General features: G+C 43.1%; 1 long non-coding RNA gene and 1 pseudogene across 1 annotated transcript in view; one reads left to right on the forward strand and one right to left on the reverse strand.

Moving 5' to 3' along the window:
- LOC126418888 (uncharacterized) overlaps positions 1 to 4,178 on the reverse strand; it is a 580,721-nt gene extending 576,543 nt beyond the window's left edge. The window contains exon 1 of the long non-coding RNA XR_007575902.1: positions 4,111 to 4,178. This is a non-coding gene — a long non-coding RNA (uncharacterized LOC126418888). The remainder of the gene's footprint in view (positions 1 to 4,110) is intronic.
- Positions 4,179 to 11,783: 7,605 nt separating this feature from the next.
- Positions 11,784 to 11,900, forward strand: LOC126419995 (5S ribosomal RNA; annotated as a pseudogene).
- The last annotated feature ends 7,536 nt before the right edge of the window (positions 11,901 to 19,436 follow it).

Raw genomic sequence — 19,436 nt, forward strand, 5'->3', positions numbered from 1 at the left:
TAATATTTATGGTAGACAATTAAGTAAATGCAACATATGAGGATAAGCTTAAAGAATCACGTCTCCATAATAATACTTGGACTACTACGCTACCGAGCGAGATGGCGCATTGGAAGGGAATGAATTGGTATTCATGAGGACCGCGATTCGAATCCCCGTACGATCATAGAGATTTAGGATTTCCGTAGATTACCTAAACGGCTTACGGTAAATGCTCAGAAAAGTCCTGTGCAAGAGGCGCAGTGGATTTCCGTCCCCAAGCCACGATGATACTCCAACTCTCGTAACGTTGTCGTCGAAGGTACGTTAAAACACTAATCCTCCTTCCATCTTTACGCTACAAATTATGATCACTTCAGTTTTTTTAAACCAGTACAAATAAAAATTTATGTGGCTAGCCAAGTATTCCATTTGAGAAATGTACGTTTGCACCAAAAGCAAAATTTTATCATTACATACCTTGTAGTTCTACTAGGCTACGTCAAATGCGGAGAGTAAAGAAGAAAAGTAAAGGGAGAAAAGCTTTCTAGAGGCAGCCATAAACAACAAATACCGTAAGCAGACACAATATTAGAGCAATTATAGGGACGAAAGGACCATAGCTAGTGATTAGATCCTGAGCATCCTGATCTTCACGTTTTAGACTCGTCAGCAAAAATAACAACAATACAACACCAAAAGAATGACAGGACTACACTTATTTCTGCGTGACATGTTACACCATGCCAGAAATCGACATTTAAGTGTAGTTAATGCTGGAAGAAAAATAACTCTTCGGAAGCAAATCTAATGCTTGGAGAGGAAAGCTGCCTGACTGAACAGTGTCGCTAATATAAGGAATCTGTATGTGATAGTAACAGGTAAGATTCTGACTGCAAACAGTTTAATCTTCGTGCCGGATGTCGAACGCCTAACCATATTTCCTACAGCACGAAAGAATCTACCGATCCGCTTTCTGTGGTTCATATCATTTCCCAGCGGTACAAAGTCAAGTATAAATATTCCAGAATCCAGAATTAGGCAGTTTTACCAGTCAGTTACCATTGAAAACGACAGAACAAATATCTTATCTGTTAAAATAAGAGAAAATTTTCCTTTGTGGCCAACTCTTCAAGGACGGTCAAGCCATTACGTGCTGTGACTGAAATGTATACTGAAACGTATACTTTCAATCAACTACTTTTCAAGTCTCAGCGCATTCGATACTGTACATCACAATTTCATGAACTACATATCGCTCACCAAGCTACAGTTGCTGTTCCAGAAGCGAGAAGACCGCGTTAAATTTTGTAATGATTGCAAATACAGTACGTCTTTCTTGCAAACGATTAAGTGCTACATAGGATTATATTGATACACTAGCTTTGCCAAACAGCTTCCGAAACACAAGTGAATTACTTACTATGAAATTTATATAGCACTAGACGAAATGTTGAAAAATATTCACAGCATTATACATAAGGGTACTAGGGAAATCTCTCCCGGGCACCTCATTAGAAAATAGTGTTTTGCGATCATGGATCAGTTTTCGATAGAGTCCATGTCCATATGCTTCTTTGATTTAATTTGAGACCTACAATCACCATCGTTGAACTCCATGACTGTTAGCTACGTCACATCTTCTAATAAGCCGTATCGAAAATATATCTGCGCGAAGGTCCACTTTTGATGCATAATCTTGAAATGATGTAAACTCTTTGACCATGCAGCAAAACATAATTTGTGGTGAAGCACGTACCTCATCCTACGAAGGAAAGAAAATACGGAATATTCACACGCAGCAAACGCTAGCTGTGTTTGTATGCAAACAGCAATAAATCTGCTTTCTCAGCTACAATTTGTAGTTACGTAAAACATTTTTCGCCGACCGTTAATTGACTTTACTTATTCAACACATTGCTATTCAGTTTTCCCCTCTTTCTTAACTTACAAAAGTGGCAGTTACCGATAAAATATTTCCTCACACATCTCAGCAACAGGTGAAGGCCGTCCAGTTAGGTCATATGCGGTTTCGTCTGTTACGTGAAAAAAGGACAGTATGCACTTTATGACAATACGTGATTGCATATTTTCATTACAAAACGCTCTTGGTGGCACTGCGTTTCGAATGTAATGTGCTCATCAAAAGTCTTTATATTTGCAGACGGAAACACTGAGAGATACTAAGTGCAATTATTCAAGAGAGAAAAAGCGATTTACTTATTCCGATAATACGTTTCAGTTTAAGTGATTGTAGAATGTTAAGTATCATAGGCAAACATATATCCACACAATGATTACGTCATGAATAGTGTACTCGCTCACAAGGGCAGTTAATGAATTAATACTTAAAATAGTGGTTCCGATATCCGTTGCTAACATGCTTCGTGTAGTAACACTTACCAGCACAGCTCTTAGAGACAGCCTTTCCAACAATGAAGATATACTTCTGAGTTCCATCACTCACACAGTCGAAATCAAGAGGAGAGAGAAAGTCCACTAACTCAGGATTATCGGTATTCACCTTTTACCAATTCGTCGCCGCGGAATATCTTAGAACATGGCCAATTAGTTAAAAAAAGAAAAACGTGTTAGTTTTCAGATAAAGATCCAACAACATATTTTTGCACGAGAGGTTTATTTGCACAGGATCTCCTTAGCTTGTTTAACATCACATGGCAATGATTACGTGCGTTACTGGATAAACATAGGACACATCGCCGACAACTTTGTCGTGGCATCCTAGAAACTAGAGGGACTCGTGAAATTTTGTGATGCCGAAAACTAAGTCACTCCTCACAAATGATTAAATAGTTTTGTGAACAGACAAAATTGATACACCAGCACTGAAAAATATTATCCAATAAAATATGGCTTATTTATAAAGTAAATGTGTATGAGACCTGAAATATTCTGATAACTATTTGCATCAGAAGTGACATCAGATCGACGGCTATTTCCATTCACGGAGTCACACAACTTTAATTAAACTCACTTAAGAATTATTCAAGAACAGTCTCTCGTAAAACTGTGTTTCTAGGTCAACCCCTTTTTCGACCAAGTTCCTGCTAATAAAATGAAAAATAAATACAGCGAGAACGTTTAACGTGAAACTGTGGATACCGAAGTATATTTAGTGTTAAATATTTTGCGTTAAACAATGGATGCAAGGAAATTTTTAAAAATCTATATTTTAGATCTCGTCAATCTTTATTACACTAGCATAATTAGATTTCCTTCCAAAATTTACTTGTGTAGATACACACAGTATATTGGAAGTTCTTTGAGAAAAACCATTAGCGTGTTTTGTAGTCGCTTTTCGGTATCAAATTTTCCACGAATGGTCCATCGTTATATTCATTTCGCCATTCGAATGCGCGTCTAACTGCAAATACGTTTCGAGGTGTTCTGCGTTTCTGTGTGAGGAAAGAAACTGCAATGTTAATTTCGTCCACAAAAATGTAATTTTTTGATATCTGAACGATCTCCGAAAATTTTCGTGTGTCAGAGGCCATGCTGTACACGCTACATTATCGGCGATAGTAATAAATGCATCTAGTGAAACTGTAGAATCTTTGCCCAATTCTCCAACATTGCGCCTAAAAGAATATATTTAAAAATAAGACGTGCAACGATTTTTACACAAAATTCACTAATTTCGACACACAATTCAATTAATTCGACACATCCATCATGGAATTCGAAAGCAGAACGAAATGGGATTACCCAAAAACTAGTGGTAAAGTAGCAAGCATTGTTTACTTTCCTCAGTCTGACGAAAAAAAGACAGCTAATAGACGTGGGTGGCGCTGCGATTGCAGAAAGCAGAGGGTGAAAACTTTTCGTGAAAAGTGGTTTTTCTCTCATGTTTAAAGAAGAACAAAGTCTATGAAATGACATAGCATTTAGTCGGGTCTGCAGCTTAATTTCGCTTTATCCGATTTTTCGTATTCGGTGTGATTCACTGTCTGGATCATCATCGCATATGCGCAATGACTACATTTACGGACAACGGGCACTGTTCAGTTTGATATTTTGGAGTTGATCTTTCGAGCGTTTCTGCTCATTTTCCGTCGGCATCGGCAGCGCGCGCGCGAGCGGCGAGGCTGCGTTCTACGCGGCGGTACTCACTGCGTCGCCTGCGTCTGCCTGGAGCGTCGGTCGCCGCTCTACTGCCGCCACCGCCGCTGGAGTCTGGCGGCCAGCGAGTTCCCGCCTCCTCCGCCAGCGATATCGACTTCGGCGCTCGACGACCGAGTCGACCTCGCGACCTATCGCTATCGCACGCGCCGCGCCGCGCCGAGCGCCGGGTGCCCAAATTGGGCTCAGATTGTCGGCTCTCCGAGAGTGGCTCCGGACGAGCGCTGTTTCTGGACCGCAGGGCAGGAAAAAAGGAAGAAAAAAGGGAAATCTCCTCAACCACACGGCCGTAAGTCTTCGGCGCAGGTCGAAGCGGGGCAGCTCTGTTTCCGTTTAGACGCGTGACCGGCATTTTACGAGCTACGCCGCCGGCACTGCTGTCCGGCCGCGGATTCCTGTCACGTCGCTGACGGGATGGCCACTTAGGCACCGCGGCGGTCGGACACAGCTATTAGCGGCGCTATCGCTCGCCTTACTGACACAGTTCTAGCTGTGTGGGCCCTGCGAACTGTATCTGCGTGTGTGACACGACGAGCGCAACGCAGAAAACAAGGCGGTGAAATTTTGCAACTTCACTTGATAATGTCTCCAATCAAAGCAAGGACCAGCGAATTCTGCTTAAAGGCCGCCTTAGATGTTCGCTGCTTCTCCCACAGCAAATTTCGTCGCTTCTTAGTGGAAGTGGCTATGAACAAAGTTTAATGGGTATAAATGCAGATATTTTTGTATGTCGTACCTTAATACGTAAACAAATCAGTTTTTCCTTCGGTAGCCTTCCCACGAACACGTAACAAACTTTAAGACCTGATGTTTTCTGTGTAGCCATACCTGGACCGTGAAGCGAACGATGCCAGGCGGTATACACAATCCTTTTGACTCCACCCGTTCACACTTCAACATATGCCCTGCCGCCTAGGAGAAAATACGTATTATTGGCTCGCTTGTGTCATTCGCACATGGAAGTACTATCCAACGTAAAAACATACGACTTGTGAGAGCTGTAATTATTAGTCATCAAATAACAAAAATACTGATGTAATGCCGCGCGGGATTAGCCGAGCGGTCTGGGGCGCTGCAGTCATGGACTGTGCGGCTGGTCCCGGTGGAGGTTCGAGTCCTCCCTCGGGCATGGGTGTGTGTGTTTGTCCTTCGGATAATTTAGGTTAAGTAGTGTGTAAGCTTAGGGACTGATGACCTTAGAAGTTAAGTCCCATTAGATTTCACACACATTTGAACATACTGATGTAATGTTGTTCAGCACATCATCCTCACCACCAACAGAAATGTCAGCACTAATACCAGATTTCATTTTATGTATGCTAATAATAACGCCAATATATCACAGCTATGTTCAATATTATTGATCTGCTAATCCGAAATTTCGGGAATACGTTTGTCTAGGTAACAAATGGTCAAATGGCTCTGAGCACTATGGGACTTAACATCTGAGGTCATCAATCTCCTAGAACTTATAACTACTTATACCTAACTAGCCGGGCCGGCCGGTGTGGCCGAGCGGTTCTAGGCGCTACAGTCTGGAACCGCGAGACCGCTACGGTCGCAGGTTCGAATCCTGCCTCGGGCATGGATGTGTGTGATGTCCTTAGGTTAGTTAGGTTTAAGTAGTTCTAAGTTCTAGGGGACTGATGACCTTAGAAGTTAAGTCCCATAGTGCTCAGAGCCATTTGAACCATTTGAACCTAACTAGCCTAAGGACCTCACACACATCCATGCCCGAGGCAGGATTCGAACCTGCGACCGTAGCAGCAGCGCGGTCCCGGACTGAAGCGCCTAGAACCGCTCGTCCACAACGGCCGGCGTGTCTAGGTAACATATTTAAGCAAGAACACAGGTTAATGTATGCGCGAGATAAGCCATTGCAAATGTGAAATGCTGGTACATTAATAACCGATTAACCGCCAGAATGTTGAACGCAACCATGAAAACGTGCACGCATTCTGTTGCACAGGTACGGGATGCCAGTTTGTGGGTTGGAATTCCATGCATGTTCCACTTGGTCGGTCAATGCTGGTTGTGGATGTCGAGGGAGTTGTCGTCCGATGATATCCGATATGTGCTTTGTTGGAGACAGGTCTGGCGATCGAGAAGGCCAAGGTAACATGTCGATGCTCTGGACAGCATGTTGGGTTACAACAGCGTTTGTGGGAGAGCGTTTCGCTGTTGGAGAACACCACACGGAATGCTTTTCATGAATGGCAGCACAACAGGTCGAATCACCAGTCCGACGTCCTAATTAGCAGTCAGGGTGCTTGAATAACTCCAGGTGTAGGTCCAGTGTGTCTAGCCAGCAGACAGGTTGGATGCAGGTCCTCAGAGATTGACCTCCTTGTAACCAACACACGGCCGCCACTGGCACCGAGGCAGAATCAGCTTTCATCATAAAACACAAAGAGCTCTCCAGTGAGCTGTCTCAGAGCTGCTATTGAAGTAACCGATTTGTTACAGTTCGTTGTATCACTGCGGTGCCAACTGCTGCTCTAATTGCCGCTGCAGATGCAGTACGATGCGCCACAGCCATACAACGAACGCGATGGTTTTCCCTCTCCGTAGTGCCACGTGGCGGTCCGAAGCCCGGTCTTCTTGCGACCGTACATTCTCGCGACCACCACTGCCAGCACTGACGACAAGTGGCTTCATTCCTGTCAAGTATTTCTGCAGTGTCACAGACGGAACATCCATCTTCTCGTAACCCTATAATACTACCTCGTTCTTGACTAACATCAACTCACCACGTCCAGTCTCAAAGGTAATTAACGGTTACGACCCCCACTAGCGCCACTCTTATGACAATGACGCGGAATTTTAATAGACATAATCTTTCAGATGTAAAAGCACGCCTACCAACTTTCATCTACGTCGCTCAACTCTTGGTGTCGCAATTTTCCTTCCGTCAGTGGATTAACTGCTCTGTTGAAATTAAAGCTTAACTAAATTTGTGGGGTAATTTATTACCCCACATATCAATCTTTTGTTTACAATTCCGTTCCTATTGCAAAGTTGCCACTCCGCTTATGTGTAATCTTAGTACCGACTATGCTCTTGCATCGTACAAGCACATGCTAAGCAACGGCCATTATTTCCGTTGGTAAGTACCAGCTGGCGTCAAAATTTCCCAAACGAAGTTTTAAAAGTTCCTTTTCGTATTTGTCATCACAAATTGTTGTGCATTGTTTTAGACAGAATGGAGCGACGTTTGAAAGATGATGAAATTTAGAGTTTTCGTTAGCAAGTGGAGACACTGGCTCATTTAGTACACTTGATTATTTTCAAGAGGCAGCCAATTTTAGTGAGAGTGAAACAGAAATATCTGGCCATGAAACTGTCAGAGAAATAGAGGACGATGAAGAGTCAGAAGAAGAGAATGTTGGCGAGGAAAACCAAGTAATGGTAAGGCAGTATGGCTATTTTGGTGGAAAAAATTATACAAATAAGAGTAGCAAGACAGTGCAACGATATTTTATAAAGTATGACATTGATGGAAGCTAATATCGAAGAGAGGTAAGCGAATTTCAGAAATTTTGCTAAGGGCTATCAGACTGCAATGTAACAAGTTCTTGTAAAAACATCGAAAATGATAACGGATTCGACGAATAAGCAGTGCAGGACTAAGCAGGCCCGAGTCAGCAAAAAAAGTGAAAGTTGTCTCTATGCCGCATATGTCCACGCCTTAAATACACAAAAATACCAAAACATGTTCTAAATGTCAAAAATACGCGTGTAAAATGCATTCCATTGACAAAAAGGTGTACCTTGACTGTGATGAATGAAAATGAGTGCTTAGTTGATTTGTTAACGCACCTACTATCATTTTTATCAGTCATTGTTTACTTTTTTCGTCATGGTTTAGTTAATTGACCATTATTTGATCTCAAAACACATTTCTGTACATTGCTGAAGTAATTATTAAATGAAACAACACGTTTACTGTTACTGGTAACAGTAAACTTGTTGTTTCATTTAATGTCAGTAACAGTCACGGTAAAGCCTAACCTAAAAATGTTCGCATTTAAAGTTGCTGAAGTAAATATCCTTTTTTTAAGTTAATTCCAAAAACTGTGTTAAAGCCGACCGGAGTGGCCGAGTGGTTCTAGGCGCTACAGTCTGGAACCGCGCGACCGCTACGGTCGCAGGTTCGAATCCTGCCTCGGGCATTGATGTGTGTGCCGTCCTTAGGTTAGTTAGGTTTAAGTAGTTCTAGGGGACTGATGACCACAGCAGTTAAGTCCTATAGTGCTCAGAGCCATTTGAACCATTTGAACTGTGTTAAAGACACCAATGTTAGTGTAAGAGACTTATTGTTCGTAGGATTATGTTTTCTTTTTTAATAAAGACTCATTCTTCAAACATGGAAATCTTTCTGTTATTCGTTGACAATAGTTTAGAAAACAAAGAACTAGATACGTATGGTTTCTGGGAGTAGAAAGCTAACACATGAAATTACTAATGTCAGCATAAATAGCGAGTGTAGTTGAAGGTCAATGAAAGTGCTGAGCATGTTGCCAGAGATCTCCCAGTCGTGCACAGAAAGCTGGGCGTTGCAACGCGTGAGACTGGCCCCGTTACACGAGACAGCTGAAAGAACACGAAAAGACAGTGAGTGTCTATGAGTGAACAGCTACAGTGGTGGTGTTTTTCATTACATGACCTGGAGACAACATCTGTACATCTTCAACGGGAAAGAAGCAACCGGAAAGTGAAAGAAAGACGACAAGTGACCAGTGTAGCACAGGAGTTTGGTAATGCTCGAAGCATTGTTACTTTCAAACTTAACGTTTGCGCACTAGTGTATCAAATCAGTGAATTTTAAGTTATTACCGAATCAAATTATTTGTATTGACAGAAATCTTTCGCCTCCATTAATTTATTAATTTACAAATAATTCATTAACGTAATAATAATGGTCACTTGGGATTGACAGATCAACGGCATTGAAGTTCTCACACCTGTCGTTCCTTATCAACTGACACAGAAAAAAAAATGTTTTTGAACGTCAGTACTAACAGGAAACCACCACAGCTGTATTGATACAAATCTACTGTCACCACCGGTTTGGTTCAAAAGAAAATCATCAAATTACGCTTCCAACAGTCTTCATAACAAATCCCCACAGAACTATGCCCGTATAGTGACTTACGGGGAAGACGACGATGATCGTCGACTCTGTAACCAATAGTCATGATTAATTTCAATAAAATAACAAACAAATTAGAAAACTAATTTTGGTCCTTTGTTGTGACCCTTATAATTGTGCTATGTATTATTTTAAGCAAAAAACTTGCACCCTGAGGACACTACACGACATCGACGGAAAGGCTTCGTGGAGTGCGAGGGCGGCTGGTGGGAGCTCTCAACGTCAGAATTCTCAACCTAGAACAAAATTTCGAAGACTACTTTGAAAACTGAGGATATTGTCTACCGTAGTACGTAGGTATACAAAAACACGGTTCTCAGCAAAACTGTGGCACTTTGAAATAAAAGTCTATGTTTTCGACATCAAAGTCGTTACAAAAACGTGCACCAGAAATCCCGCCAACTTGAAAACGTTGTTCTGGAAAAAAAAAGTTTTAAGTTTCAACTTGCGTTTTTTAATATTTAAATTGAACAAACCGTTAATTGACAATGCCAGTACCGTAGAGCTGGTCTTTTTCTTACGCTGATGTCGAAAGTCTCTCATTTTGACCAAATTGTGTCAATTAAATGGCTTCTGCTTGCCAATCGAAGCGTTTTTGGCCCGGTTGGGATTGCTTTTCGAACCTTTTCTATCAGTATACATCCATTTTTTTGACATTTTCAAGCACTCGCCTTTTACTTCGTATAAAAAAAAGCGAAATGATAAGTTATTAGTCAACCACAATATTATTGTTCCTTAAAGTGAGAACGCTTCGGTCGGCTTTTCTTGAGTTTTTGTTGTCATATTTCATAAGGACACGCTGAACTACATGGTGGTATGTGACAACTGTCCTGAAATTATTCACAATTCGATGCGTTTACGTTGGTCGCCACTGTTCTTGTTTACTGTGACGTAACCGAATGTTCCCAATAACGACCATGGGAGGCCAAGTGCAATAACATCGTGGTCGGGTAGTAAGCAGACGCGAGACAAGCATGCCACGATGAGAAATCTTGTTGAGAACAGTATTTTGGTTGATACTACCCGCAACTAACAGGACCCCTATTCCATCGGTAACTATTACAGTATTACGTCAGTTGCATTCGAGCACCCGGATGCACCGTGCAGTAAATAGCGGTTTTAACAAGTTTTAACATTTATGAGACACCTTATATAAATGAATCTAAAACTCTAAGGAACATTTTAAGCCAATAAAAAAAAATTACGCTCAAAAAAATTTGTACCCTGGTCTACCCCCTTAAAAAGTATAGTTAATTCAAGTAATTCAAGTTAATTCAGCTTGGCACACTGTCTTTGCCCGTATCCGCACAAGCAAGCGAGATTGTCCGCAAATACGACGACTCCAGAATGATTCGGCAGTCCCTCGCTATTGTGTTAGGCTTTCAATGCACGTCATTGCCAGTAGAGCGAACGACCTTGTCTCTGTTTACGTTTTTCAATTCGCATCGCTCGCTTGACTGTTTTGCGCACGCTTACGGCGACTTTCACTCCGCTGTTGGTGGCCACAGGAACCGCCTATTGGCTTCAGCGATCTCAGCGTTCCCGCCAGTGCGAGTGGCCATAAATCGTGTTCTGCCAAAGCAAAGTAGGATACAGAAAGTTCCGCTTGCTTGATCGTAAAACGAAACTAGCTTTAATGCAAGAGAACCTTCAGTTCAAAGTTTGAGAAGCAACTGAGGCAAGATTCAATTTGCCAGATTTCTGTTAACTGACTTTTTCCTTGTTACTGGTGGCAGTTTCTATTTCAACAACAAATAAAATAAATTACCACTGCTACAAATAGAGAATGCTCTTGTAGATTACAGTTCAAATTTCTCATTGTTTTTCCACCTAGAGACTTCGCGTTATTTATACAACAGCAATCCAGTTGACCTGGTCAGTCGATCACGTAAGATTTTTTATGTATTCATTCTTAAACACTACTTCGCTAGCTATTGAAATACAGGGTAAAATACCACCTTCAGTGCACCATGCAACAGCCATCATTATTTTCCTCAAGAAAGAAGAGTTTATTTCGACAAGTCTGTGCTTACACAAGTCTGTAATTCCACAGCTGTAGAAATTGAGTCACATGTTTGCTCAGTGAGTCGCATCGAAATCTACTAATTACTGACGTTGCCAAATTCACACTGCCATCAGGAAAGCGTAGAATAATGTGACAAAATTACACCTCAAAGACCAGTTTCAACGTAGGAAGTTTCTAACTTCCGCTATGTGGTTCGTTGCCTACATGCGTCAGACAAAAGTTCAATGTCTAGGCACAATAATGAGCCTCATTGATAAATTTTTGGTCGGAATGCATCAACGGACAGAAGTAACAGTTCGCACCTGTTGTATTCCCTCTACGGACTCATCATAACCAAATTTACTGTCTATTATCTTAGACTATGAGAATTTTTCATTACTCTATTGAATACCAAATCCGAGAGATCGTTAGGTTCTCAATAAATACGGCCTTTTCTCAAAATGTGGTAGCACAGTACCAATTACCTCATTCCGCTAATTCATGGGGGCCAACGGCCTTGCCGCAGTGGTAACACCGCTTCCCGTCAGATCACCAAAGTTAAGCGCTGTCGGGCTGGGCTAGTAGTTGGATGGGTGACCATCCGGTTACCGAGTGCTGTTGACAAGCGGGGTGCACTCAGTCCTTGTGAAGCAAATTGAGGAGCTACTTCTTTGAGAAGTAGCGGCTCCGGTCTTGTAAACTGACATACGGCCGGGAGCGTGGTGTGCTAACCATATGCCCCTCCATATCCGCATCCAGCGACGCCTATTGTCTGAGGATGACACGGCGGCCGGTCGGTACCGTTGGGTCTCCATGGCCTGTTCGCGAGCAGTTTAGTCTTTTTTAGTTTAGCTAATCCATGGGAAAACACGAAGTACATGCGCCTGGGTTTCTCCGATTTTCAAAAGATCTTCAGTCGTGTGGTCCATCAGCTACTCCGATTCGCCCTCCAGGTCATAGTGTTCCAGAGATATTTGTTGACTGCGAGAAGGCGTTCTACAAACCCACCAACTGTCAAGCGAAATTTCCAACGCAATCATCGATGAACCTCGTTGTGCCTGAGTGCTTCAATATGCACTAAAGTGTGATGCTGAACTTTATAGGCACTGTCACACAATAAAAGTCCCACGGATTCTGCTACACATTAGAGATCTAGATCTTCCTGATACGACTGGAGAAGGCAGGCACAATCAAAATCAAAATTATCATAGTCTGCTCCAGCAAAATAGTCTGCATTTAATTATTCACAACATAAATACTGATTTTAATTGACCTACTTGGAGACTATATAAACCTGTTCCCATTATACTAAGTGCCATTATACTAGAGAAAGCTGAAAGTGTACGTTACCAAGGCGCACGAACAAGAGAGGATGACGCATATATGATACAGAGTACAGTCTTAGGACTGGCGGCCAAGTTTCACCTCAGTTAAAAAGTCTTGTAGAGTGCAGAGGCAAAAACCACTAAGCATCCTTCCATGTCATGCAAATGCATCGTCAATACACATATGTGACAAAAGTCATGGGATTCTTCCTAATATCTTGTCGGACCTCCTGCCTGGTGTAGTGCAGTCACTCGCCATAGCGTGGACTCTATTCATTCGAAGCCCCCTGCAGGAATCTTGAGCTACGCTGCCTCATTAGCCTTCCATATTAGCGAAAGTGTTGCCGGTGCAGGATTTTGTGCACAAACTAACCTCTCGATTATGTCCCATATATGTTCGATGGGATTCATGTCGGCCGATCTGGATGGCCAAATAATTCGCTCGAATTATGCAGAATGTTTTCCAAACCAATCGCGAAATATTATCGTCTGGTGACATGGTGTATTGTCATGAAGTCTATGGATGGCTGAAAATGAAGTAGCCGAAGATTACCATTTCCAGTCAATGGCCAGATGACCCAATCCATTCCATGTAAACAGACCCCACACCGCTTTGGAGTATCCACCAGCTTGCCACACTTGAACGCTACCATCAACATTTACCAACTAAAATTGGTACTCAGATGAACAGGCCTAGGTTCTCCAGTCTTCTAGTGTCCATTCGATATGGTCACAAGCTCAGAAGAGGCGGTGCAGGCGACGTCGTGCTGTCAGCACAGGCGTCGATCGCCTCCTGCCATAGCCTACTAACGCAACCTGGCGCTGCTCTGTCCTAACGGGTACGTTCGTCAAACGTCCTACATTGATTTCTGATGTTATTTCACGCAATGTTGGCTGTTTGTTAGCACTAACCAGACTACGCAAACGCCTCTGCTCTCGGTCGTTAAGTGAAGTACGTCGGCCACTCCGTTGACACTGCTAAGTGCCTGAGACCTTGTGCTCTCTGCACAGTCTTGACACTGTGCAATATATTGAATTTTCTATTTCTCAAATGGAATGTCCCATGCGTCTAGCTCCAACCACCATCCCGCGTTCAGAGTCCGTCATCTCCCATCGTGAGCCCAAAATCACATCGGAAAACTTTTCACATTAATCACCTGCGTACAAATGGCTGCTACGCCAAGGCACTGCTCTTTTATACCCTTTGTACGCAATACTACTGACATCCGTATATCAGCATACTCCTGTTTCATGATTTTTGTCAGGTCAGTGTATATAAACTGTGCTAGGTAGCGCACTCTTTCATGTTACATCACCAATCAGCGTTAATGCTAAGAACGTATGCATACCACATAGCGCCGCTAAAGGCAATTGCTGATGTAACTTGAAAGAGTGCACTGCTTCACACAGTTTGTATATTGACGACGGCCGGCCGGAGTGGCCGTGCGGCTCTAGGCGCTGCAGTCTGGAACCGAGCGACCGCTACGGTCGCAGGTTCGAATCCTGCCTCGGGCATGGATGTGTGTGATGTCCTTAGGTTAGGTAGGTTTAATTAGTTCTAAGTTCTAGGCGACTGATGACCTCAGAAGTTAAGTCGCATAGTGCTCAGAGCCATTTGAACCATTTTATGTTGACGACGTAATCTATATTTGAAATTTGTGGTAAGGTCTTATGTTACCGAACTGCTAAGGTCATCGGTACTTAAGCCTACACACTACTTACTCTAAAGTAAACGCTATGGACAACACACACACACCCATGCCCGAGGGAGTACTCGAACCTCCGACGCGGGGAGCCGCACGGACCGTGACAAGGCGCCCTAGACCGTGCGACTACCCTGCGGGGCGTGATTTATATTACGATGTGAGAACAGTAAAAAATTCGTGGTTTCATTATTTGACAGAAGTTATTTTATAGTCACCTAATATAATGCGATAAATTCTTTTAAAAACCTTATGCTGTTCAGTCGACCGAAACTGGTTGTTTAAATAAAGAATTTTATCAGCAACTCGAAGCGGTAATCATGAAATTTTTCAAATATCTACGAGCTGTGCACACCAACTCTAGAAAATATTTATTTATTACTCCAGCTGGTTCAGTCCGGAACCGCGCTGCTGCTACGGTCGCAGGTTCGAATCCTGCCTCGGGCCTTGATGTGTGAGATGTCCTTAGGTTAGTTAGATGTAAGTAGTTCTAGGTTTAGGAGTCTGATGGCCTCAGATGTTAAGTCCCATAGTGCTTCGAGCCATTTTGAACTCCAGCTAGACACATTGCCTATATTTACGTAGCAGGTAGAGTTTATATGATTTCTTAAGAACATTTTACATGATGTAATTGATATCGAAGATGTAATTCTGCATAGTAATTACTACAATGATTACTATTAGGTCTACAACTTTGCTTCCGCCGTTTTGCGATAGACAACGGCTGCAGCGGAAAGTGGGGTTCAGGTGGTTGGTCATAGGTGTAATAGAATAAGCTTAGGTATCTGTAAACAAAATGCCATAAAAATATTGGTCGATTTGTGATTGCATCATAAGGTTATTCTTGTCAACTTACGAACCCACTACTCGCCATTTGAGGGAAGTTTTAATTTTCTGCTTTAACGTGAAGAAATCTGCCGCTGTGGCTCTTAAAATACTGTGTAAGACCAATGGTGAGAGAACTATTAGTGGAATAACGTGCAGAGAAAGTTTTCAACGCCTTAAGAATGGTGACTTTGATGTCGAAGACCGGCATTGTGGTGGAAGACAGAACGTTTTCGTAGCTTTTGAAACAGAAGAGGACAGTCACAGGACATCATTATCGAAAGCAATTGATGCGTTCGAGCCCAGTACTGAAACACAAACGGCCACAATACAGCGATAGACACGTAAAGGTAATTTTGCAGCAGGTCAGTGCTCGACCCCATGTCGCAAAACTCTTCAAGATATACATGTAAACGTTGAAATGATAAGTTCTACCCCTCCCGCCGTATTCTCCATATGTTGCTCTCTCTGACTACCACCTTTTTCGACCAGTGGCATACAGTCTGGCTGAGCAGCACTTCCGATCATATGAACAAGTGCAAAATTGAATCGCTTCACGGATGCCCACAAAAGACGCCCAGTTCTTCCGCCACTGGATTCGTATGCTATCCTAAAGATGGGAGAATGTACTAGCCAGTGATGGGCAATACTATGAATCATAATTTTTTTGTAAGTTTTACACAATAAAGCCCCGAACTTCGAGAAAAAAACGTCGGAAGCAAAGTTGTAGACCTAGTAATAACGATAAAATGATTAGTTCATGTTAAAATGTTATGTGTTCGTTTCAGTATTAATTGAGAGAATATGCTGTATCGTAACGATCGCTCGTTAGGTCAGGAGGCCAGTCGGCATCTAGGTTGGACAGGTGAGGTGGTCACATGGCAAGTGTCGAATGCGGAGCTCCGAGGGTGCTGAGCGTTGTAGTCTGAGCAGTCAGTGAAAAAGCGGTGTATGTGGTAACATTTTATTAATGTGATTGCTACAACGAATATTGTCTTCTCTGGTGCACAGGAAAGAGGCCGTGCTGCTTGCTCAGTTGTAGGCGAGGAACATACTGTAGCTTACAGCAGTCAGCGAGGCTGATAACATTTTACTAACGTGATTGCTACAGTGAATATTGCCTTGTCTGATGTACAGGAAGGAGGCCTGACTGCTTGCTCAGGTGTAGGCGAGGAACATGCTGGAGCTTCTGCAGCTTACAGCAGTCAGCGAGGTGGTGTGAGGCCAGCAAGGCGGACCACGGACCCGCCGCTGTGGATACGACGGGCCTCATCACTCTCCAAGAGGGATGGGCGCTTACATCTGTACCCACAGCATCTCGTGGAGGGAGGTTGTTGTAAAGGCAGAAGCCCAGGGCTCCCTCAGCACAAGCGGCATACAGCCAGGAAGGCGGTGCACGTGCAGCCCGGGAGGTGACACTCAGGTGCCTATCCAGCGCGTTGAAGATGGCAGACTGCAGCAGTCGGTTTTCCCTTCGCCACACGGAGATCCAATAGATCTTCATAAAAAAAAAAAGGTCCGTAGTAGGCTGTAATGCGATGTTTATGTAATGGTGCGATTGGCTAAATTCGACTAAGCGTCATTGTCAAGCAAATTTGTAATATCTGTACTTCATATCATTTTCGCGTCAGCTTTAATTACAAGTAAAAGGTAGCTATATTACTAATTAAGAGTGGTTTCAAAATGACATGAAAAACAGATATTAAATGTGCTTGACAATGGCGCTTAGTCGAAATTAGCCAGTCACACTATTAAATAAACATCGCATTGCGGCCTACTACGGGCCATGTTGACGTTTATTAAGCATCCGGAGGCTGTGGATCTCCACAAATACAAAATTTTAATTTCCAAAGGTCTGTGTCTTCTAACAGTCACCGCTGTGACGCATCAGTAGAAGCAACGTGGAGCGATGAAGTCCAACCACAGCCGGCAGGCTGCAGTGTCGTAGCTGAAATCTTCAAACAGGCAGCAAGCAGCACATCGCGATTCGCCAATAACCAGCGGGAACGTCATTCCGTTGGGATCGGCGACGAAGACGGAATGACTATACACTGAGGACGAGGCGTCTGAATCATCATCATCAGTGTTATGCCAAAAGGCAGGTTTTCACATGGTAGTTCTCCAGACTGTCCGGTCTTCTGCCATTCTCTTCAGGTGTGCATAATTTCCTCTTCCCTTTATGTCGTCTATCATTTTGTATCTCCTTCTTCCTCTCAGTCTTCTCCCACAAACGAGTCCTTCCAAAGCGTCTGCTAGCAAGCACTCCCTTCTCAATGAATGTCCCAATCAGTTTTTTCCTTTCTCTTACAACCTTCAGAAGACAGCTTCTCTCACCAACCCTTTCCAATATTCTTTCATTACTCACTCTTTCTATCCAGCTTGTTCTCCCCATTCTCCTCCACATCTCAAATGCTTCTAACCTTTCTTCATCCTCTCGTCTCATCCTCCATGATTCTGCCCCATATAGTGCCACACTCCAGACAAAACATTTACCAAGCCTTTTCCTTACTCCTTTATCTAATTTGCCACATAAGAGTCTCCTCTTTCTGTTGAATACCTCCTTCGTTATGGCAGTTCGAGTTTTCACCTCCAGCTGACATCTCAAGTCTTATTGTGCTTCCAAGATATTTAAATGCACTTACTTAACTAATACTAGATTGTCCTATTTTAATAATGGACAGTCTGCATCTTGTACTGATGACCATACTCTTTGTTTTTGATGTGTTTATTTGCATCCCATATTCCACACATGCTTCATTCAGATCTTTGAGCATGTTATTCACTGTACGCTCATTTTCGGCCACTAATACCATGTCATCAGCAAATCTTACACATTCTATACTCTTTCCACCAATATATATTTCTCTTTTCCCGTCTAAGCCTCTGTCTGAAACAGATGCATTTGAAGGTAGACAGCTTGTCATCATGGCAGGGTAGCCACTCATTTATCCTCGTTTAACCAGCGGTGCCAGCGGTCCTGTCCGCACTGCGGCGTCTCAGTTACGGACGGTTTTCCCTGCCTCTGCATTTCTATTCAGTACTAGAACACCTTGGAGCAGCGGAGCTCGGATATTGCATGTTATTAGTCCATACTGTGGAGTTCGCAGAACGGCTTTCTGGATGTTGTGATATTGCACCATTTGCGCTATTTGCAGTGGCTCTAATCGCTTTGTCGCAGTGAGTTATGAATGCTGCCCTGCTTCTGCAATACTGGCACTCTTCGCGTGCTCTATATTGTGATTATAACGTACGGTCCGATTCCGGGTTGGTTCTTTTACCATCTATTTATAACAACAGCTTCGAGAGTCTGTTCTTCTATATTTAATGGCTAAAAATGAAGAAAATGAAAGATGGATAAGAAGAATGAGTAGTAAACAGTTGAAATTTAACATTAGGAGGCGTTTTAAATGTGACTCTAAATGAAAGTGTTAATGCCCGAGGGAGGACTCGAACCTCCGCTAGGACCACCCGCACAGTCCCTGACTGCAGCGCCCCAGACCCCTCGGTTAATCCCGCGTGGCCAGAATTGACCATTAGATACCTTAAGAGGAGGACACGCCAGCACAAAACAAGACGATGACTATTGTGTTGTCAGTATAGAAGCAGCAACAGCGGAATGGATCGATCATCAGAGGTTAGTGACTTCAAACGTGGACTAGTCATTGGCTATCAAAAGCTACCAAGTCGACTGTTGATGATGTCATTGTGAATTGTAAACGTGATATAATGGAAACACTTAAATCAAGACCAGACACATCTCAAGCACCGATGGACAGTGCCCTCAAGCGTTAATAAACGTGGCTGTAAAAAATCGTATGAAATCAGGGGAAAAGAACCACTCCTCATTTCTTAAGTGCTGCGATTAGCCCAGACACCTCAATGACTATAGGTGGGGAGTTAAAAGAGCGGGTACATTAGTCGAGTAGCTCCTCAAAGCCCCACATTTTTGTAGTTAGTGCTAAGAGACGGCGGCGCGGGACAGCCGCGTGGTCCAGGGCGCCTTGTCACGGACCACATGGCTCCTCTCCGTAGAACGATCGAGTCCACCCTCGGGCGTGTGTGTGTGTTGGCCTTAGCGTAAGTTAGATTAAGTTAGATTAAGTAGGTTGAGGTGATATAAAAAGCGACACCACTGGGCAGCGGTAACTGAAAACGAGTGATTTGGAGTGATGGAGCATGTCATACCCTGTGGCATAACGATGTAAAGATTCGTGTTTGGCGACTACCCAGTGAATGTTACCTACCATCGTGTGTAATGCCAGTGGTGAAGTAGTGATATGATATACGTTTTTTTCTTGATTAGGCTG

The sequence above is a fragment of the Schistocerca serialis genome, chromosome 9 (genome assembly GCF_023864345.2).
Source record: "Schistocerca serialis cubense isolate TAMUIC-IGC-003099 chromosome 9, iqSchSeri2.2, whole genome shotgun sequence".
NCBI classification, from domain to species: Eukaryota; Metazoa; Arthropoda; class Insecta; order Orthoptera; family Acrididae; genus Schistocerca; species Schistocerca serialis.